A 23,813-nucleotide genomic window follows, 5' to 3' on the forward strand; every position below is an offset into this window, starting at 1 on the left:
TGAAATATCTTAGGAGCTGTTTGTGCCAATGTGATGAAATCTTTTGGAAGTTATTGTGATCTTCTTACTTCTTTAGGTCTTGTTGATAATATTTAAATGGTGACAGCATAACCCTGTTTGACCATCTGTCCCACTCTCTGCCGTGTACTTTCATCTAGTGCTGTGGCAGTCTAGATGTCTTTTGGCTGCTGCTGAGGTGCCCAAATCCTGACTCACAACAGTCATACTCTGTCTCTCTTGCTTGGCCAAGGAAACTGTTACATTCTCCCTTCATTTGTCAAATGTAGATATTGAGTTCTCCCTAAAATTTACTGCTGAGCATGGGGCATGAATTAGGATGGAGACTTCATGGAAAGAAAAGTAAAATATATCTAAATCTAAATGGGGGAAATAGGGTGTAAGAGCAAAATGAAGCAGAAAATTACTAGACAGGTGAGAAAATAAATATATTTTCCTAAATCCACTCCAGTGGAAAAAGGGAAAGGCCAAATAGAAATATAACCCTAAGTAGACTCTTCAAAATGATGACAGTCAGGGAGTTAGATTTTCATGACGGTTCACATTTACTAAACTGTAGCCTTGAGACTCATGTTGGAGGTCATTTATATGATCTTCAAATATGCAGGCCTTCTACGTAGGCCTTATCACTCCAGGGAAAATGGATTGGTGGATTCTAAAGGGGTTTACAGTGCAGATAGTAAGAAGAGGAAAGAACAGGGAAAAGTTAGGGAAAGGTATCTTCAGCTGGTATAGTACCATCTTCTCCAGAACAGACGCTGTTTTCCTCAGTTACCTAGTTACCCAGCACAACGCAAAGAGTAATCTATTAGCTCTTAGGTACTAAAAGAGGTGAGTTAAAGACTTCAGGAGATTATCTCCTAGTAGAAAATTAAAATAGGTGTTTCATGGATTTCTCCCTTTCTTCCATCACAAGGTGAAACAGGTAAGAAAGAGGAGGGTTAGGTTAAGGGACAGGGTTAGAATAAACTTTTAAACTTCCATATGTGACCTGGAGAGCTTATAACTGACCCTGAATGATCTTGTATGGTGTTGGGGTTCCAGAAAAGGTAGAATTCGAGGAAGATGGATTTTATCATCAGGATCTTGGACAAATGATTTGCTGGAAAAACCATAACTGGTGTCCAAGGGATAGAAATCATTGGGATTACAGGGTATTTAGAGTTTAGAACTTTAAAGCATTCTCATAATACTTGACTACAGAATGCTCCCAGTAAGTATTTCTATTTGTTATCAATGGGCCCATTATTGGTGTATGCTTCATACCTCATTGGCCATTTTACATAGTTTTTAGAAAATGCCTTATTGTATATTTTATCTGCCTAATTTTGAGGATGATTGAAACCATTATGTGTGTTATTAAGAAATTATGTTCTTACACAAGAAGCTTAGAGACATGGCTGCTAAAGTCAGACTCTTGATTGGCATTTTCACTTCTTTTAGTACAAGTTCAAGTCTGTTCCTCCTCCACGGAGGCCAGAGCAGTATATCAAAGCCAGAAGTACAGCTAGTCATCAGAGTTCAGGTTCTTTCCTGCTTCCCTGTGGGAGGGGTCAAGAATACAAACATCCTCAATTGCTACAGCAGGAGGGAACATTAGTCCATTAACAGAACCAAACAGGAAGCACCAAATAGACATTTCTTCTATTTATTTTGTGACTATGAAGAAACATGTGGTTTAGTTCTTTGAATAAAATTTGTCAGTAAAGCATAGAACACATAAAAGGTGTAGTCATTTTGGTTAAAGTCTGACTGCAAAATGATTTAATGCTGGTTTTCATTTTGCTTCCTACAATTTATGCAATACTACATTCTTAGGATGTTGGAATTTTACCATATCTTAAGTTATTTTTTCTTTTTTAAACTGTGAACCAGCGACTTAACATTTGCTGCAGCCTATTGAGATTCACAGTATGATTCTCAAGTTTTTAATTACATTTCCCAGATATTTCCCCTCTAGATCCAAGAGGATGTGCATATATTGAGCAGAATAATTTTGCCTCCCTTCAGTTTTTAATAGGGTTCTGAAAATGACTGATAAGGCCAGGAAATACCTCAAATACTTCAGAGGTTTGTTTGCCTTACCAAAATTTTTAATCTCAGTATATTAGTTGGTTATCCACCCCATTACGTCAGATTAATTCTATTACTTCACTGTCAGTGACAGCAGATAAGAAACTGAGGCAGTGTAATGATTGAAACAAGCCTAATGAAGGAGCAAAAGGAAATATAATTTGTATATTTATGAGTATTTCCAGAAATAGGACAACAAGCCACTTTATTACTCTTATAATTACATGGAATCTCTTAATTCTGAAACATACTGGGCCTGCTGGTTAAAAGGAAAAAAATGTTCCTTGTCAGTTTCCCTCATTATTTTTCTCATCCATCCTGTGGTGTACCAAAGATGGGATGGTGCAAGTGGTCCACCCCTAGTATAGGCAATAAGGGAATGCTTTGTGTGTAGAAAATTTTAAAGGGTTAAAATAAAATAATGATAATAAAAAGCCTGCTTTTTTTTTTTTTTTTTTTTTTTTTTTTTTTTGCGGTACGCGGGCCTCTCACTGTTGTGGCCTCTTCGTTGCAGAGCAACAGGCTCCGGGCATGCAGGCTCAGCGGCCATGGCTCACAGGCCCAGCCGCTCTGCGGCATGTGGGCTCTTCCCGGACCGGGGCACGAACCCGCGTCCCCTGCATCGGCAGGCGGACTCTCGACCACTGCGCCACCAGGGAAGCCCCAGCCTACTTTTTATTATCACTATGCACTGACAATTCTAAGCAATGCCAATCATACTACTTCTCTCTGAAAAAAAATTTTTTGTTGGTCTAAATTCTAAACAACTGCTGCCATTACTGAAATTTAATAATATATATGTAAGCTGAGAATTACCATTTTTTTGGTTACCTGTTCTTTAACAAACACTGTAGTCTACATGGAAATAAATCTAACTCCTCTGGACGTGGACCCAGCTACACATGTTTATTTCAAGAATAAGCAGCCAAGTTCTGTTTTTTTCATTTTCATAATCACTGTGCTATAATTTAGTTTGAATCTATGTTTAAACACAGGATTATATAGTAGTACCACAGCAGTTAGAGATATGAACTGAGCCTGAGCAAGTTCAAATAATTCGTAACCATTACACACTTTGGAGACTTTTACTGAATATAACAGAAATTTATGATGAATTTTCTGGTGAAGGTATTTTAGTGGAAATTTTTAAACTGCAGAAACATTTGAAAGCTGCTAGAGCTGATCCCAAAGAACAAAGACCTGGACAGTATTGCAGTTTCTGAAAGTTACTATGAAGTGGGATTTTTATGAAACTCGGATAAACTTATCTTTATTTTAAAGCTTTTCTAATTACTTGTGTATCTATTTCTTCATGTGAAAGAAACATTTGAAATTAAAATAGTGTCCTTCAATCAACCATGAGTGAGGCCACACCAATTCTATTGACCATGACTATGTGAAGATCAATTTGACAAAGCCACTGACATACTTGCAGAAGTGAAGGCTTAAAGCAGAAAGCACAGTGGAGTTATTCATCACCACCACCATGGGGACCAAAATGTAAGTATGAATATTTTTCTCCTTTTTCCAAAAAACACATCAATGTACTTAAATGGATTAAAACTTTATTTTTTTGCATTTATTATTTTTTTATTAGCATTATTATTTATGTAAAATTTAATAAATGAAAATGGGCACTGTCTGCATTTCTTTTCTGGACATAATAATTTTTGTTCATTTTATTTCATGATTATTACTGAAAATATTTTAGGGGGAGAGGTGTTAAAAATGGTCCCTTTCAGGTGTCAAATACACTAGGCGTGCCACTGCAACCATCTTTTCATTTTAACTCAAAAGAAATAAAACACATTCTTGATCTTTTTAGTAGCACAACTTTGTTTTTGAAAATTATGCCAGAAAGCAGTTCATTTTAATAAGGCAAACTTTTAATAAGAAATAGAAGTACCCTTAAGTACAGCTCTCATGTACCATAGATTTTGGTAATAATTACATTTCTAATAAATGTATGCTTCACGTCTTAACTATTTCATATAAGCTTAGTAGGATGAAAAAAATACAGCCTGTTGAAATTTAGACATGAAGAAATAGAAATTATGAATATCTCATAACAACTGAAAAAAGTTGAATCTCTAATTTAAAACCTTCCAATATACGTCCAAATAGTTTCACTATTTAACTCTAGCAAATGTTTAATGAATAGACATCTTTTATGCTTTTTCAGAAAACAGAAAAAAAAAAAAATTTAACACTCTTCAACTTAATTTATTAGGCCAGCATAACCTTGACATCAAAACATGAACAGGAAATTATGAAGAAGAAATTTCTGGGCAACCTCAATCATGAACATATATATCAGAATTCTTAATTTCAGCTAACCAAACAACATGTACAAACAATAATATGTCACGAATAAATTGAGTTTGTTGTAATTACACAATGTTAGTTTAACATTAGAAAACTAATCAGTAGAATTTACCACATTAAAAGAATAAAAGGAAAAAATTATATGATCCTCTTACTAGAAAAGCAGTTGATTAAAGTCAGCATTTGTTTATGATTAAAAATGTCTTTTGGCAAACTAAGAATAGAAGAAAATTTCTTTAATCTAATAGAGGTTATCTACAAAACACCAATAGCAGACACCATGGAAATATTGAAAGCTTTCCTTCTGAGATCAGGAATAAGACAAGTATGAGAATTATCACCATTTCTGGTCAGCCTTATGCTAGAGGTCCTAATCAGTGTAGAAAGGAAAGAAAAATAACTAAAAGAAACAAATAAAACTGCTATTATTTGATATGATTGTGTATATAGTAAAATCCCAAAGTTCTACAGATAGATATTAGAATAAATGAGTTTAACAAGGTTGTCTTTGTTAAGCTCATTTAATTCTAATATCTACCTGTAGATTTTAAAAATTACAGTTCTATGACAAGTAGCAGTAGGAAATAAAACTGAAAAAATGTATAATTGTATCAAAAATATTTAAAATCGAGCAATAAATATTAAAGAGTTATGGGAAAAAAACATAAAACATTTCTGAGAGACATAAAAAACAAATTAAAGCAGCCTGATGCCACATTCACATGTTGGAAGACTCAGCATTTAAAAATGTTAATTTTCCTGAAACTGACCTTTAGGTTTAATGAAGTTTCAATAAAAATCCAAGTAGGTTTATATGTGTGCTTAAGTGTGTGTGTATTTGTTTAGTTGCACTGGGTCTTAGTTGCGGCTTGCGGGCTCCTTAGTTGTGGCATGCGAACTCTTAGTTGCAGCATGCATGTGGGATCTAGTTCCCTGACCAGGGATTGAACCCTGGCCCCCTGCATTGGGAGTGCAGAGTCTTAACCACTGCACTACCAGAGATGTCCCCAGTGTGTGTGTATTTGTATGTGTGTGTGTATATGAGTAGAGAGAGAAAGGAACTTTAAAAATATTCTAAAGATATCTATATGAAAATTCAGAGGACCGGGTACAGGCAAGACACTCTTCAAATAGGAGGATAAAAGTAGGAGGATTTTTTCTACTAGGTATTAATACGTATTGTATGTCTGTAATAATTAAGATAGTGTAGTATTGGGGTGAGAATAGACAAAAAGATCAGTGGCACAAATCAGAGTCCAGAAGGAGATGCACCTTTGAAATAAATCAATTGTCTCTATATTAAACTGGACACGAAAAGTACCAATAAAAGGAAAAGACTGATAATTACACCATGTTAAAATTAAGAACCTCCATTTATCAAAAGACACCTTTAATTACCTGTAGTCAAGTTACAGGGTACAAGAATATATTACATATGTTGAGTCTTGTATCCAGCATACATATAAAGAACATCTACAAATCAATATATAAAACAACCCAATGAAAAATAAACAAGAGACCAGAAGAGGCATTTCACAACAAGGGTACCCCAACTGCCAACAAATATAAGAAAATGTCTGTAATTTCTTTAGTAGTCAGGCAAATGCATATTAAATTAAATTAAATGCAAATTAAAACCACAGTTAAATATTACTAGATTTCCTCCAGAATAGCTAAAATTTAAAATACGGATAATCCCAAGTATGGGTGAGGATGTGGAGCAACAAGAATTCTCATTCACTGTTAAAATGAAAAAATGATAAATTGTCCATAAAAAGAGAATGGAATTAACATGTATTTATATCATTCATGCATTCAAATGGCAAGCACTGACCTGTGCTGTGTCTCAACTGTCCTTCAGGACAAGTACCATATCTAGTTTACAAAAAAGAAAAGTGAGCTTCAGGAAAGCTAAAGATCTTTAGTAAATCTATAAAATTACTAAGTGGAAGAGCCAGCATCTACACCAGGTCTTTGCAACTCTCAACGCCATATTCTTTTCAGTATATCTATAAAAGCATCCTTTTAAAATGCTATCCTCTCTTTTTTCAAAATAAATATATAAATTTCTCTTTTTAGAAATTAAAACATATCACTCTAATTACATTATTTCATGCATTTTCTGCTTACGCAGAGATAAGACAATGCAGTTTAGAAAATAGTGTGATCTGTGAAAGAAGTTCATTTCTTTGCTGTGTTGATCTCTACGATTGCTGCTTTCTTTTAATGTATTGTATTTACTTAGTGAACATTATTGCACTAATCTGTTTACACATGTGTGTCTCATTATTAGATTCTAATATTTTTGAGAGAAATCTCTTATCTTTGTGCCATTATATTCCCAGCATATCACACAAATGTCTGTTGAATGAATGAATGAACTTTTATCCTTGACACTTTGACTCAGAATGGGCAAATTCCCATTTTTTCTCTTTTAAAGAAAGATTGAAATGACTCTACTACCTTCTAGCAGAATTAAAGCTAAATCATGTTCTGAAAGATAAAGGATTCTACTTCATCTTTACATTTGAAGTGATTCACAAATAATTCCACTTCTTGTTGCTCTATTCATTCATATACTACCTAAGTTTCACCAAGTATACCCAGAGAGTTTACTGAAAGTTTTGTTTTCTTCTCTTCTGTGTGCACCTACTCATAAACATTTCTCTCAGAATTATGTTCAGCGTATGTCCTACATTTGTATTCAGATGTCAACTTTTTATAGGAGAAAAATCTAAAAATGGGTATCTTGCAGTATATGAACAGAAAATACATTCCTGTTGAAAAGGTTCATGATGACCTAGACATATAAACAGTTGAATGGGAGATGATATACAAGCTACAAGATGCTAAATGATGTGATAGAATTAATTTTAGCCAAAATCTTGCTCATCTGAATGTTATAACTTATAAAAGTTGTGTTAAAAATAAAGAAATGGGGAGACGGTGGGGCAGGGGTGCAAAGGAACAAAAGGGAACGGGGCAGTGCTTTCCCTGTCCACTTAGGCACTGGGAAGCCTGTTGGGATCCTGGGCCGCCTAATCCTGTACCCTCAGAGCCTCCCTCCTGCCACGCAGAACCCAAGCCCTGCACCTACACCCTCACTCATGGCCCTACCTCCAAACTCCGGAAACCCACACTCCAGAGGCCCTCCTTTCCACGTGCTGCCTCTCCCCTTACATGCAGGTCCTAAGCAGAGGTCCCACCCCACATTTGAACGTCGCCCCACCTAGGCCTCGCCCCACACTCAAACGTCACCCGTACCCGCCTAGGTCCTGCCCCACCCTAAACCCCGCCCCTGCCTAAGTTCCACCCCCACCTAAACTCTGCCCTCATAACCAAGGCTTTTTTTTTCTTTCTTTTTTCCTCTTTTAGATTGGGATTCTGTTTTACCTTGCTGATTCATTGTTGTTGATTCTTTTATATTTTTATTTTTCCTAATAAATCTTTTATTTTTCTAATTTTATTTTATTCTTTATAGTTTGTTAGTGATCTCTCTTTTTGGCTTGTTGCCCCCACCCCTTTTTTTTTTCTTTTTTCTGCTGTGGTTTTATTTTACCTTATTGCAGTTGTTTCAATTATAGTTTTATTTTTCCTAATATATTTTTTATCTTTCTGGTTTTATTTTGTTTTTTACTCTTTGATATTGTACTGCTCTTCTTTCTGTCTTTCTTCTTTTTTTTTACCATGCCACGAAGCTTGCGGGATCTTGGTTCCCAGGCTGGAGGTCGGGCTCGAGCTCCTATGGTGGGAGCTCCAAGTCCAAACCGCTGGACTAACAGAGAACCTTAGACCTCAGGGAATATCAGTCGGAGTGAGGCCTCCCGGAGGTCCTCATCTCAGCACCAAGACCCAGCTCTATCTAACTGCCTGCAAACTCCAGTGCTGGACATCTCAAGCCAAACAATGAGTAAGACAGGAATACAGCACCACCCATCCAAAAAAAAATGAAATGACAAAAAAATATGTTACAGATGAAGGAGCAAGGTAAAAGCTTACAAGATCAAATAAATGAAGGTGAAATAGGCAACCTACCTGAAAAAGAATTCAGAGTAATGATAGTAAAGATGATCCAAATGTACTAAATAGCAAAGAGATCACTGAAGAAATCAAAGAGGAAATCAAAAAACACCTAGAAACAAATCACAATGAAAATACGATGACCCAAAACCTATGGGATGCAGCAAAAGCAGTTCTAAGAGGGAAGTTTATAGCAATACAGTCTTACCTCAAGAAACAAGAAAAATCTCAAATAAACAACCTAACCTTACACCTAAAGCAATTAGAGAAAGAAGAACAAAAAAACCCCAAAGTTACCAGAAGGAAAGAAATCATAAAGATCAGATCAGAAATAAATGAAAAAGAAATGAAGGAAACAATAGCAAAGATCAATAAAACTAAAAACTGGTTCTTTGAGAAGATAAACAAAATTGATAAACCATTAGCCAGACTCATCAAGAAAAAAAGGGAGAACTCAAATCAACAGAATTAGAAATGAAAAAGGAGAAATAACAATTGACACTGCAGAAACACAAAGGATCATGAGAAATTACTACAAGCAACTATATGCCAATAAAATGGACCACCTGAAAGAAAGGGACAAATTCTTAGAAAAGCAAAACCTTCCAAGACTGAACCAGGAAGAAATAGAAAATATAAACAAACCAATCACAACCACTGAAATTGAAACTGTGATTAAATATCTTCCAACAAACAAAAGCCCAGGACCAGATGGCTTCACAGGCGAATTCTATCAAACATTTAGAGAAGAGCTAACGCCTATCCTTCTCAAACTCTTCCAAAATATAGCAATGGGAGGAACACTCCCAAACTCATTCTACGAGGCCACCATCACCCTGATACCAAAACCAGACAAAGATGTCTCAAAAAAAGAAAATTACAGGCCAATGTCTCTGATGAACATAGATGTAAAAATCCTCAACAAAGTCTAGCAAACAGAATCCAACAGCACATTAAAAGGATCATACACCATGATCAAGTGGGGTTTATCCCAGGAATGCAAGGATTCTTCAATATATGCAAATCGATCAATGTGATACACCATATTAACAAATTGAAGATAAAAACAATATGATAATCTCAATAGATGTAGAAAAAGCTTTTGACAAAATTCAACACCCATGTATGAAAAAACTCTCCAGAAAGAAGGCATAGAGGGAACCTACCTCAACATAATAAAGGCCATATATGACAAACCCACAGCCGACATCATTTTCAGTGGTGAAAAACTGAAATCATTTCCTCTAAGATCAGGAACAAGACAAGGTTGCACGCTCTCACCACTATTATTCAATATAGTTTTGGAAGTTTTAGCCACAGCAATCAGAGAAGAAAAAGAAATAAAAGGAATCCACATCGGGAAAGAAGAAGTAAAACTGTCACTGTTTGCAGATGACATGATACTATACATAGAGAATCCTAAAGATGCTATCAGAAAACTACTGGAGCTAATCAATGAATTTGGTAGGGCAGCAGGATACAAAATTAATGCACAGAAATCTCTTGCATTCCTATACACTAATGATGAAAAACCTGAAAGAGAAATGAAGGAAACACTCCCATTTACCACTTGCAAGAAAAAGAATAAAATACCTAGGAATAAACCTACTTAAGGAGACAAAAGACCTGTATGCAGAAAACTATAAGACACGGATGAAAGAAATTAAAGATACAAACAGATGGAGAGATATACTATATTCTTGGATTGGAAGAATCAACATTGTGAAAAATGACTCTACTACCCAAAGCAATCTACAGATTCAATGCAATCCCAATGAAACTGCCAATGGCATTTTTCACAGAACTATAACAAAAAATTTGACAATTTGTATGGAAACACAAAAGACCCTGAATAGCCAAACCAATGCTGAGGAAGAAAAACAGAGCTGGAGGAATCTGACTCCTGGATCTCAGACTATACTGCAAAGCTACAGTAATCAAGTAATTGATTGCCAGTACAATGAATCATTGTACTGGCAGAAAAGCAGCAATATAGATCAATGGAACAGGATAAAAAGCCCAGAGATAAACCCACACACAAATGGTCACCTTATCTTTGATAAAGGAGGCAAGAATATACAATGGAGAAAAGACAGCCTCTTCAATAAGTGGTGCTGGGAAAACTGGACAGCTACATGTAAAAGAATGAAATTAGAACACTCCCTAACACCATACACAAAAATAAACTCAAAATGGATTAAAGACCTAAATGTAAGGCCAGACACTATAAAACTCTTAGAGGAAAACATAGGCGGAACACTCTATGACATCAATCACAGCAAGATCCTTTTTGACCCACCCCCTAGAGAAATGGAAATAAACAAATGAGACCTAATGAAATTTAAAAGCTTTTGCACAACAAAGGAAACCATAAACAAGAGAAAAAGACAACCCTCAGATGGGAGAAAATATTTGCAAGTGAAGAAACTGACAGAGGATTAATCTCCAAAATATACAAGCAGCTCATGCAGCTCAATATCAAAAAAACAAATAACCCAATCCAAAAATGGGCAGAAGACCTAAATAGACATTTCTCCAAAGAAGATATACAGATTGCCAAGAAACACATGAAAAGATGCTCAACATCACTAATCATTAGAGAAATGCAAATCAAAACTACAATGTGGTATCACCTCATACCAGTCAGAATGCATCATTAAAAAATCTACAAACAATAAATGCTGGAGAGGGTGTGGAGAAAAGGGAAGCCTCTTGTACTGTTGGTGGGAATGTAAATCGATACAGCCACTATGGAGAGCAGTATGGAAGTTCCTTAAAAAACTAAAAATAGAACTACCATACAACCTAGCAATCTCACTACTGCACATATACCCTGAGAAAACCATAATTCAAAAAGAGTCATGTACCACAATGTTCATTGCAGCTCTATTTACAATAGCCAGGACATGGAAGCAATCTATGTATCCATCAACAAAACAGATGCATGGATAAAGAAGATGTGGCACATATATACAATGGAATATTACTCAGCCATAAAAAGAAACGAAATTGAGTTATTTGTAGTGAGGTGGAAGGACCTAGAGTCTGTCATACAGAGTGAAGTAAGTCAGAAAGAGAAAAACAAATACCGTATGCTAACACGTATATATGGAATCTAAAAAGAAGAAATGGTTCTGATGAATCTAAGGGCAAGAAAGGAATAAAGACACAGACCTTGAAAATGGACTTGAGGACACGGGGAGGGGAAAGGGTAAGCTGGGACGAAGTGAGAGAGTAGCATTGACATATATACACTACGAAATGTAAAATAGATAGCTAGTGGGAAACAGCTGCATGGCACAGGGAGATCAGCTCCGTGCTTTGCGACCACCTAGAGGGGTCGGATAAGGAGGGTGGGAGGGAGATGCAAGAGGGAGGGGATATAGGGATATATGTATGCATATGCTGATTCACTTTGTTGTACAGCAGAAACTAACATAACACTGTAAAGCAATTATACTCCAATAAAGATGTTAAAAAATGAAAGAAACATTATTTTTAAACTAATATTAAAATGCCTGAGTGACATGTGGTCTGCTGTATTTACTTGCATGTTTTAAAGAAAAGAATAACATCAAATTCTATTAGTGTCATTATATTGTGCTCAAAATATGTATGTATTTTATGCTAAGTTCATAGTCTTTGATGCAAAAACATTAATGACTATGTGATACATGTGAATATTTATGACTATAAAGAGAATAAGCTAATGATAGTGATATATTGATAATGTCGAAGTTTAGATTTTATCTTTGTTAATGCAGTAGCCCTATGAGGTGTAAATACTATCATTATCTCTGTTTTACAGATAAGTAAACTGAGGCACACACAATAAATATTTGCTCAATGTCACACAGCTGATAAGCGGTAGAGCTGGTACATTAATTTAAATAAAGTGACTCAGAAACCCCTGCTCCCTACTGACATGCTATGCAGTACCTCATATATATGAGGAAAACATATATAAGAAAAGATGCTTTGTGCAGGATTTACTTTAGCTAAATTTTTCAACAGTGTCATTATTCATCATTTAAGATTAGAAATGCTCTTATTGCAGAATTAATCTGGAAAAAATGAAAAGCATTGGTATTACTGATGATTAGAGAGAGTCCTGAGGTCAAATAAAGGCTAAAGATTTACAAAATTTGATGAAGTCTGAGATTTCAGATACCCCATGGTAAGAAATGGTTTCACATACTTCTTAATCACTATTTGTAAGCTAAAATGTCCCATGTGATTTGGTTTATTTTTTAGAAGTGGCTCTGAAGATATCAAATATGTTAAGTCTGCTCTGATTTATAGAGACTTTTTACTCCTGTATTCAATAATACCCGTAGCAATTTGGGGGGACATAATAAAATTTGGCATAACCGTGACGATTATCTTCAGCAATTGCAACAGAAATTTTATAATTACATTGATCCTGTCAGGTAAGAGAAACAACAATAACCACAGAGAGTAGACTTCATCAGTTCCTTTCTGTAAAATAAGAGCTTTGGTTTTCTTCACACCTCTGTTTTGTGTCCTGATTAACCTTACTTTTCTGGCTCTATTTATCTTCAATTAACATGCATCCTTTCATAGTGAAATGTTTTAAATTTTGATCCTATAAATTCAGAGATCATTATAATTCGTAAACTGAATGAAAAATTGCCTTTGGCATAAATACAGAGAGAGTGGAAAGCTTAGCTAAACAACTTGACCCACACCCAACCAGCATCTGCAGGGTTTTTGTTACCTAATTTGCAAAATCCACGTAGCTTATTCTATGCACACAGCTGTAGAGTGATAGAAAGCTTTTTCCATTTTCCAGCAAAGTACTGTACATGCAGCAGCATGTTTATAAAACAAAGCAGCTTCTTGCCAGTTAATCAAGATTCTCCAGCTTCCCCTTGTCAAGTGTGTCTGGACCTCTGAGGGCTTTCCTAGACATCTTCGCCCAGGTCCATCTGGAACTGTACGTTCCTCTATGATTACAAATAGCAAAACTGAGTATTCCAGAAATATTTCCTCTAATCTTTATTTGTCTCATGTGCCCTGTGCTAGAATCTCTGTTCATCTGTATCCATTTACTAGTAACTTGCTTCTGTCAGTAGATAAATTAGTTGGTCTTCTTGTCTATAACTGGCTGAAAAAGCCCAGCATGGGATCCTCCACCCCAGCCCCATCCATCTGTTCACCATATCCCATGGCCACGTGTCCCAAACTTTTCCTCTCCCATAGCTGATGTGGCTACTCTGCGCTTCCAAGAACTTACATAATGATAAAACTTAGAACATTTACAAGTTGTCAGGGAACATGCACTCACCCACAAATAATAATCTTTTTTTCATGTTTTTTTCAAAAATAAACTTTCCTTTTTCTCTTTTAAACATCATGGTTTATTTCAGTTGAATTGAAAACAGTCTCCAAAATTTTTTTTTTCACAACTGGAATTGGAGGTTGGTGAAAGGAAGTGGTAAATATAGTTTCGAAAGGAATGTTCTGTTAACAAACTCAGATATTATTTTGTGAGCCACGGGAAACCATCATTTTGTTGTTTTAACATGGAGTGAAATGATCAGAGCTATGGTTTAGAAATAGTAATCTGACTACTGTGTTTTGGATGGATTAAAGAGAAGAGAACAGGGTCATGAAAGCCAGTTATTGCTGTAGGATCAATCTGGGTGAGAAAGTAATGAAATCCTTAACTAAGGAAGTAGTAGTGAAAATGACTAGGAAGGAGACAATTGTCAGTAGAATTGGTAGGATTTAACAACTGAGTAAATTGGGGGAGATGGAAAGTCAAAGGTAACTGAGGTTTCAGGTTGCCTGTTGCCCACTCTTAGTGCTAATGCTGTTGTAGAAATATGGAACAACAGAAGAATATCCATTCTGCAGTTAGGGAGATAGTGAAATACCCAAGAAGAGGTATTTAACCAGGCAGTGGAAATACAGAAGTTATAAGTTTTGAAAGTCTCTTTACTGATAGTTTTTGAAAATGGATAGAATTTCTATGTGAGAGTGTGTAGTATAGAAAGATGAGTTGCATGGGGTTTTAAAATACATTCACTGAGACAAAAAGGATTGAGAAAGACAAGTACACAAGAGGAATAGTCATGGATGTGTGAGGGGACCCATGAGAGTACACAACCACAAAAAACCAGGGAGGAGAGCTTCATGCAGAAGGTTTATATACCTGGAGTTGATTGAGACTCTTGGATATGCAGATTAATGTTTTTACTCAAATTTGTTATGTTTTCAGTTATTATTTTTTCAAATATTTTTCTGCTCTCTTCTCTTTCTCCTCTTTTTGTGGAACTCCCACTACTTGGATGATGGCACACTTGATGTTGTCCCACAGATCTCTGTTCTTCAGTTTGGATAGTTTCTACCAATCTGTCACTGATTCTTTCTTGTGCCATATTAAATCTACTATTGAGCCCTTCTAGTGAATTTTTTATTTTAGTTTTCAAATCCAGAATATATGCATTTGTTTCTTTTTTACTAATTTCTGTCACCCTACTAAGAATTTCTATTTGTTGATTCATTGCTATCATACTTTCCTTTAACTCTTAATCATAGTTTACTTCAGTTCTTTGAACTAAATAGCTGCTTTTTTAGAATAAGTGTTTTGTATTTTTTGTTTGCAAGATTCAACATTTGGTGGCGATCAGAGAATGTTTTTATTGACTGCTTTATTTCCTGAATATAGGGCACACACTCTTGTTTCTTTGCACATCTCATAATCATTTTGTTGAAAACTGGACACATTAGAAGTCCAGTGTTCTATCCATGGTGCCACAGAGCTCTACATAACTGGATGTATTAGACAATATATCTCAATGAGTCTGGATTCTGATTTTTTTTTTTACTTCTGAAGGTTATTTTTGCTGTGGATTTTTGTTTGCTTGTTTAAGTAACTTGCCTGGGCTAAATTTGTGAAAATTTTCTCCTCTGCCATTTGCGTGTGCTGATGCCTCTGCTCAATTTAAAAAATATATAGATGTATGTATACAAATATAGAATATATGTATATCTATATGTATCTATACATTATATATATCATATATATCTATGTATGTATATACATATTTTAAAACTGAGCAGAGTTATATATGTATGTATATAGTGTATCTACACCCCCCCAAACACACACACACACACACATACATGCACACACACACACACAATTATTTTTATTCTAAGCCTGGTTTCCTAAGGATGTCCTTTTGTCTACAAAAGGCTGAGTGATTGGACAGAGGTTGTGTTCAACACCTTAAGCCATAAGACTTCTGTCCTCTGCCAGTGAACCTCTGTGTGTGTAGGGGAGCTCATTCAAAGTTCAGGCTGTTCCCAAGTCTGCTCCAGCTCCAGCTTTTACTTTACACTGGGCCTTTTCTTATCTCCTCTGTGCATGCACACAGCTCCAGGGTTGGCTAGGAGTGGGTGACTATCTTTGGCCCACTCTAGTCACCACATATACACAGCCAAGAATGTGCCTCAACCATGACCACAAGCTCAGACTGGTAGAGCTCTTAGCTTTCTTTGTTCACCCACCTAAGTGAGATGATCACTTTCACTGAGAATGCTGCTGGGAGTGGTTGTCTGCCACCACTCCAGGTTGACAAAGAGGCTGCCAGTCCTCATAGCTGCCCTGCCTCTACAAAACTTCTGTCCTTACTGAGGGCAGAGTGGGAGGCAGGGGAGGAATAGGAGAGCAGGGCAGGGTGGGAGCAGCTTTAGGACAGAATGGCACAGATTCTAATTATTCTTACTCTAAGTTCAGCAGTTTTTCAAACCTAAACACTTCACAGATTGTTGTATGCCTTTGGTCAGTTTTCAGAGTACTGCTACAATGATTGTTTTTGTCGATTTTATCTAGCTCTATGGTTGCTTTTTGGAGAGAGGATTTATCAGTCTCCTCAAGTGTTCATTACTAGAAGCTCCACACCTATTTATTGCCTTAAGAAGAATGGATTATATATTAATTCTGTTTCATGTTTACATGAATAAAATTTTTAAAAGATTACTCTGAGCTCATAAGCTTTAAGAGATTAAGTCACCCAAATCTGTTTCATTTAAAAATTTTATAATTTACTTTTTCTCTATCTCAAAGTGATTTAATGTGTCCTAAAGAAATAGGATAATAAGAAAATTGTAAAGTGATCAGGCCATTTCAAATGCATTAATAAAAACTGTTCAAGGGGATTAGCTGAGGACTAGCATGAAGGTCAATGTAGTATCAATATACTTACTTCCTCACAGAGCAGAGACCTTCCACTCTCTAACTTCTGTGGCAATAAACTTTTTTGTTTGGCCGTGCCATGCATCTTGTGGGATCTTAGTTCCCCAACCAGAGGTCGAACCCAGGCCCACTGCAGCGGAAGCACAGAGCCCTAACCACTGGACCGCCAGGGAATTCCTGGCAAAAAAAACTTCTTTTAAAGAAGCATGATTATATCAGAACTCATTCTTCAGAGAAAGGAACTTGAATCTCTTTTTCATATCACAAAAGCTTTCTTGAGAGAAGCCTGGATAAGCAAATCACTTTTAGAACTTGCAGGGTCTTGACTTCTCCCACATTTTCTCAGGGAAAAGTGTTAAACAGACCATCATTAGCCCATTAATCATAAAAATATCCACTGACACAATTGTCTCCTCTTTGAGAGAGAGCAAAGAATCCAGTCAGGTCTTACACTGTATTCAACTGGTGATTATGATATTTAAGACTGTCCTTAAACAGCAAAGTATAGGGCTCTGTAAACATCAGGCAAGTCCTCACTGTTGTCATGGTATTCTCAAAGAGGAGTTACGTTCCACATGTGTATTTTCACTGAACACGTACACTACTATCAGCCTCCAAGTAAAGAAAAAAGGTAGAGCAATATCTGGGTGTTTTTCGTGACTTTAGACATGATGAAGATAGACTATTTTATTTATTGTATAATGATTTTCCTGGCATATCTTCTGTTCAAAGAAAGGAAAGAAAGAAAGCCCTGAAAGTCCCACGAAACATCCCAGTCTCTGTTCTGTGTTGTATTATTTTACACAGAACTTACAGTCTTAGAAAAGAATGTTTATTCCTGTGTTAAAAGCTACTCAAATTGGCTAATATTACCAATACTGTAGTTTGTTTTTACATAGTGGTTAGTAGAACATTTGCTGTGATTGAGCATGAATTTGGGGGGTTTTTTGTCTTTCTTTTTTCTTCCAAATAGTCAACATCATTAATAACTTTCCTGTAACAGAGATGTGAATGTTTTCTCCTCACTGAATCCCCAGTCTCATGAATCCACAGTCTTAGAACCCTTATTTTAACCGAATAGTCATCTGATCTCAGTTTGGCTGTTCCTTACCCAGATCTCCTGGCAGCAACAGAGTAACCCTTGCTAGTACCTGTGGGAGAAAACAGTGTGTTTTGAGTATAGTAGAAGATAAAAATAAATCTGATACTTCATATCACATTTTAAAACTTTTATTTTTTTATTTAAGAAAAGTGTTAAGTTGGTAACCTTATTAACATTTAAATTTCTAAGAACCATTTTTATAGCTGATTATAATATTATTATTCTTATTGGCTAAGTATATCACAACTACGTTCTACTACAATTTTATTATAGTAATGCTTGTTCTTTATTAATAACTTCATTATTTTTACCTCCTTATGAAATAGCTACATATATGCTGAAATTTTTAATAATGTTCCACAAAAAGAGAAAAAGAATAAGGGTTATTGACCATCTTGGATTAATTTTTCATGAATCCAGTGTCCTCAAGTATATAATTTTAGAAACAGATTTATCAATTTAATTCAAATGATCAGTCTTTGCTGATTAAAATAGTCCTCTCTGTCATCAAGTGTACTCCGATTCTAATCTCAGGGCTTTAGGGATTTGAGTTTGTAATTAGAAAGCTCCCTGGTAAGCTATGAATGAGATAAAGGTCTTGAATGTTCGTCTCAACTCTGGTAGAACCTGGAGAGTTGTCTCTTACATTTTATCACACACCTTTCTAGTGACTGCAGTTCTCCTATTCCAGAGTGCTGCTTTTTAGTTTATGAGAACTTTAAGTCCCATCATTAAGCCTTTACTAATTGTGTGTAACCTCCTTGGTTACAATTAGTTTCCACTGGATTGTAACCAAAGCTCATTCCAGTCTCTGCCCATCATCTGGGAAAAGTTAGAATCTCCAGACCTCAATTCTGTCCATAAATATGTAAAACAAAAGGGTCAAACTAGATGTCTAGCTGTAACATTTCATGATTTTAGGTGTTTATATATTCTTGGAATCAGTATCAATAAACAGTGGTGCCTTGATGAATGTTACTTTGTGTGAGTCAGCTATTATCTAACTACACATTATCTATCTACACATAGCTTCCTGGGCACAACCAGTTTTTTCAGACCTTACCTTACCCTGTTACTATGTCCAAGGATAAATTCAACTAAAATGACCAGTTAGAACCATTTCTTTGCTCAATCATAAAGGTTCCCCAAACACAGGTCTGCCTCAGATGATAAAGTACCTGCCCTAGAAGAATCTCTCAATATGTACTGAATTGGCATGGGTAATTGATCCTAATTTCTAGGCTCTGCGTGGAGGCAGCTGTGCCAGGAATGGTGGTTCTGAAAGGCAAAAGGACTTAAAAATCTACAGAGTCAGTGCTAGACAGGGTAGAGTCACTAGCTTTGGAACTGGGTAGTAGGAAATTGAGAAACAAAAAGCAGGAACTTTGGGATTCTTTGAGGAGAACACTTCAAACCACCACAGCCCACATGTTTGTGCTAAAGAAGTAAGAGGGCCAAGAAGAAAATGTTAGTCAGGTCTGGGACTTCACTCATTCCAATAACATGCCTGGAAGAGAAATCACTACCCGTTTTACAACATAACCTTAGGGCAAGTCTGGGCAAAAAAGTTGGCTTCCCAAAACTGACCTGGCTTGCCAAACCAACCCACGCACATGCCCTACACATGGAATCTTCCTTTCTTTCCTCCTTCCTTTCCTCTGTTCTTTCTTCCTTCATCCCTTCCTCCCACCCTCCCTCTATTCTCTTCCTCCTCCTCCTTTCTCCATGCTCCCTCCTCTCCACTTCCTCTCCCTCCTCCTTCTCTCTTCCTTCTCTCTCTCTTTCCCCTTCTCCAGAATAATCTGTGGGATTGTGGAATGTGTTCGTCAGACAAGTTCATCCGGGACGATTAAGAATAAGAGAGGCATGAGTCTTGTGGTCATCATAAGTGTTTGGGCTTCCCCACCACCGTACTCATTTACGTTATCTAAGCACTAAAACCTAGGTCTTTACTAATTTATTGTTCAAGTATACATATAAGTAAATGTGTTTGTGTGTATGTGTGTACATGGAAGTGTATATCTCTGTGGGTTTGTCTTTGTATAAACACTGATGGATATTTTTACAAATGACCTGACAATGACCTTTAATTTGTGTTTAAGCAGAAGGAACTTTATGTTCTACTTTTCCTCTTGAGAAATGGAAAGACTACTTAAGGGTGTGTGTGTGGCGGGGTGTCGAATCATGTGTGTGAGTGTGTGTTAGGTAATATTTAAAGGAAAATTTGGGGATATTTTCCTTTGTAGTAGTCCAAATTAACCTGTTTATGTCATGGATAGTTACTCTGAATAAATATCTTTCTTCATGGAGGCCTTCTTAATTTCCAGAAAATCTTATAAATGTTTATCAGTAAAATCTTTAAATAGACATTGTTTCATTAATAATAATAGCTACTTTTGAGCATTTACTCTGTCTGGCATTGTGTCCAACACTTTACATTCATCCTTATAACCTTGCAAGATGGGCATTAATATCCCCAGAAAACTGAGATTTGGGGGTGCTAAGTAATTTTCCTGAGCTTATAGAGCAAATAAATTGTACAGCTGTTACTTGAACATAGATCTGATTGTCTCTATCCATAGGACACTTGCCGTTGTGATATAGAGGGACTCGGGTAGATGTGGGGCTTATTTTATAATTTTTCTCCTTTGATGAGGGCTTCTCTATCAAGATGTTTGTTTTTTCTGAACTTTAATGGGCTAATGTAAAATAATTTGATAATTATTATTTTAAGTTTCAAAAGTCTTAGAGTCAATCTAAACATAGTGATACGTTTTCTTAGATTCTTAGAAAAGGTTTTAGAGTATATGGAAGCAGCCTTCAGATACTGAATCATAGTGGTTATCTGCTTTTAAAAAGTGATGTAACGTCATTTTCTAGAATGTAGACTTCAGATAGCTTTTAAATATACACCTATATTTACAGCAATATGTAGAGGTAATATTTTCTGATATATAGTCCTTCTCTTAAAAAGAATGAATATAATATTTAGTGCAGTCTACACAGGAACAGTCTTCCTCATGTTTGTCCTTGAGAAGTGAGGTAAGGATTGGAGATTCATTAAGTAAATGTTAACCTAGACTATATAAATTTAATTATCAAAATCCCTTTTTTAAAAAATTAAGGAGATTGGAAAACGTTTTTATTTCCAACCAATGAGTAAATTTTTATGTATTGATCGAAAGCATTTTGTGTGCTATGTGCTGCTTTGGTCTTAGACAACATAACCTCATGTAGATCCTACAGCTGCTGTTCAGGCCAGTTTTCATTCTCAAGTCAGGCTCTTTCAGTTGCAAGAAACAGAGTTGCCACTCTCATTGCTATCTCAAAAGGGGTAACTTATTTTAAGAGAGAGTGGATGGAAGGTTTGCACAATAAGGGAACCATGAAGCGTATGGAATTGCTGTACAATAAGGCCTTACAAGAACTTCAGTTAGAACTCTGTCAGAATGGGAAGCAGCTCAAGAAACTCACTCTTTCCACCTCAGGAAGGATAATATTTTTCTGGCATTAATTCTTTTTTAAATGTTTGGTATCATTCACCGGTGAAACCAGCTGGTCCTGGGCTTTTCTTTGTTGGGAGGTTTTTGATTACTGATTCAAACTCCTTACTCATTAATTTGTTCAGATTTCTATATCTTCATGCTTCAGTTTTGGTAGGTTTTATGTTTCTAGGAATTTACCTATTTCTTCTAGGTTATCCAGTTTGGGGGCATGTAATTGTTCACAGTAGTCTCTTACGATCCTTTATATTTCTGTAGTATCAATTGTAGTGTCTCCTATTTCAGTTCTGATTTAATCCTTTAAGTCTCCCTCTCTCTCTCTCTTCAGTTAGTCTACTTTCTTAGACTGCTTTCTTAGTTAGTTTAGTTTTTAGTCTAGTTTGTCCATCTTATATTTTCAAAAATTCAATCTATTTCATTGATCTTTTCTATTGTTTTTCTATTCTTTACTTATTTCTGCTCTGACCATTGGTTATTTCCTTCCTTCTGCTAAAATTGGGCTTAGTTTGTTCTTTTTTTCCTCGTTCCTGGAGGTACAAAGTTAGCTTGTTTATTTGAGATTTTTTTCTTTTTTCTTAATATAGGTTAGAACTGCCTTTTCAGCATTCCTTAGGTTTTGATATGTTGTGTTTCAATTTTAGTTTATTTCAAGATATTTTTAAAATTCTCTTTTGATTTTTTTCTTTGACACATTGGTTGTTCAAGGGTGTTTTGATTAATTTCCACATATTTGTGAATTTCTAACTTTCCTCCTGTTATTCATATCTAATTTCATACCATGCGTGTCAGGAAAGATACTTGGTATGATTTCAGTTTTCTTAAATTTGCTAAGACTTGTTTTGTGACTTATCATGTGATCTATCCTGGAGAATGTTCTGTGTGCACTTGAGAAGTGTATTCTGGTGCTAGTGGATGTAGTGTTCTGTATATATCTATTAAGTCTATTTGCCCTAAAATATGTTTCACATCCAGTGTTTCCTGGTTGATTTTCTACCTGGATGATCTATGCATTGTTGAATGTGTGGTATTAAAGTCCCCTACTATTATTGTATTGTCTATTTCTCCTGTCAGGTCTGTTAGTATTTGCTTAATATATTTAGGTGCTCCAATGTTGGGTGCATGTGTATTTATAACTGTTATATCTTCTTGATGACTTGACCCCTTTATCATTATATAATGACCTTCTTTGTCTCTTGTTATCATGTTTGTCTTAAAGTCTATTTTGTGTGATATAAATATAGCTATCCTTGCTTTCTTTTGGTTTCTATTTACATGAGATATATTTTTTCATTCTTTCACTTTGAGCCTATGTGTGTTAAAAAGCTGAAGTGAGTCTTTCGTAAGCAAGATGTTGGGTCTTGTTTTTTTAATCCATTAATGTCTTTTGATTGGAGAATTCATTCCATTTATAGTTAGAGTAATTACTGATAGGTAAAGACTTACTAATGCCATCTTATTAACTGTTTTCTAGTTCCCTGTTCCTTGCTTCCTCTTTTGCTACCTTCCTTTATGAATTGACAATTTTCCATAGTGGTATGCTTTGATACTCTTCTCCTTACCTTTTGTGAATCTACTATAAGTTTTTGCTCTGTGGTTACCATAAGGCTTACGTAAAACAGCTTATAGACATAACAGTCTATTTTATGCTAATAACAACTTAACATTTATTGCATAGAACAACACTACCCTTTTATTCCACCCTTTTATGTTTTTGATATTATAGTTTACCTATAATAGAAATTACTTTTATATTGTGTATCCACTTATTTCAGCATTTCTTTCAAGTGGTTATAAACTCTCAGCATTTCTTGCAAGTGGAGATAAACTCCCTCAGCTTTTGTTTGTTAGGAAAAGTCTTTATCTTGCCTTCATTTCTAAATGACAGCTTTGTTGGGTAAAGTATTCTTGGTTGGCAATTTCTTTCTTTCAGCACTTTGAATATATCTTCCATTTCTCCCCGGTCTGCAAGATCTCTGCTAAGAAATCTGCTAATAGCCTTATGGGGGTTCCCTTATATGAGAGAAATTTTTTTTTCCTAGCTGGGCTTTTAAAATCTCTCTTTGTCTTTGATTTTAGATGGTTAAAATGTGTCTTGGAGAAGATCATTTTAGATTGAAATTTTGGTGTGAACTATTAGCTTCATGAACTTAGATGTCCAAATCTCTCCCCAGGTTTGGGAAGTTCTCAGTCATTATTTCTTTAAATAAGCTTTCTACCCCTTTCTCCCTCGCTTCTCTTTCTGGGACTCCAATGATATGAACGTTGTTTCTTGGAATGGTGTCCTATAAATCTCATAGGCTTTCTTCATTCCTATTTATTCTTTTTTTTTTTTTTTTTTTTTTGCGGTACGCGGGCCTCTCACTGTTGTGGCCTCTCCCGTTGTGGAGCACAGGCTCCGGATGCACAGGCTCAGCGGCCACAGCTCATGGACCCAGCCGCTCCGCGGCATTTGGGATCCTCCCGGATTGGGGCATGAACCCATGTCCCCTGCATCGGCAGGCGGACTCTACACCACTGCGCCACCAGGGAAGCCCCTATTTATTCT

The sequence above is a fragment of the Stenella coeruleoalba genome (assembly GCF_951394435.1).
Source record: "Stenella coeruleoalba genome assembly, chromosome: 12".
Lineage (NCBI taxonomy): Eukaryota > Metazoa > Chordata > Mammalia > Artiodactyla > Delphinidae > Stenella > Stenella coeruleoalba.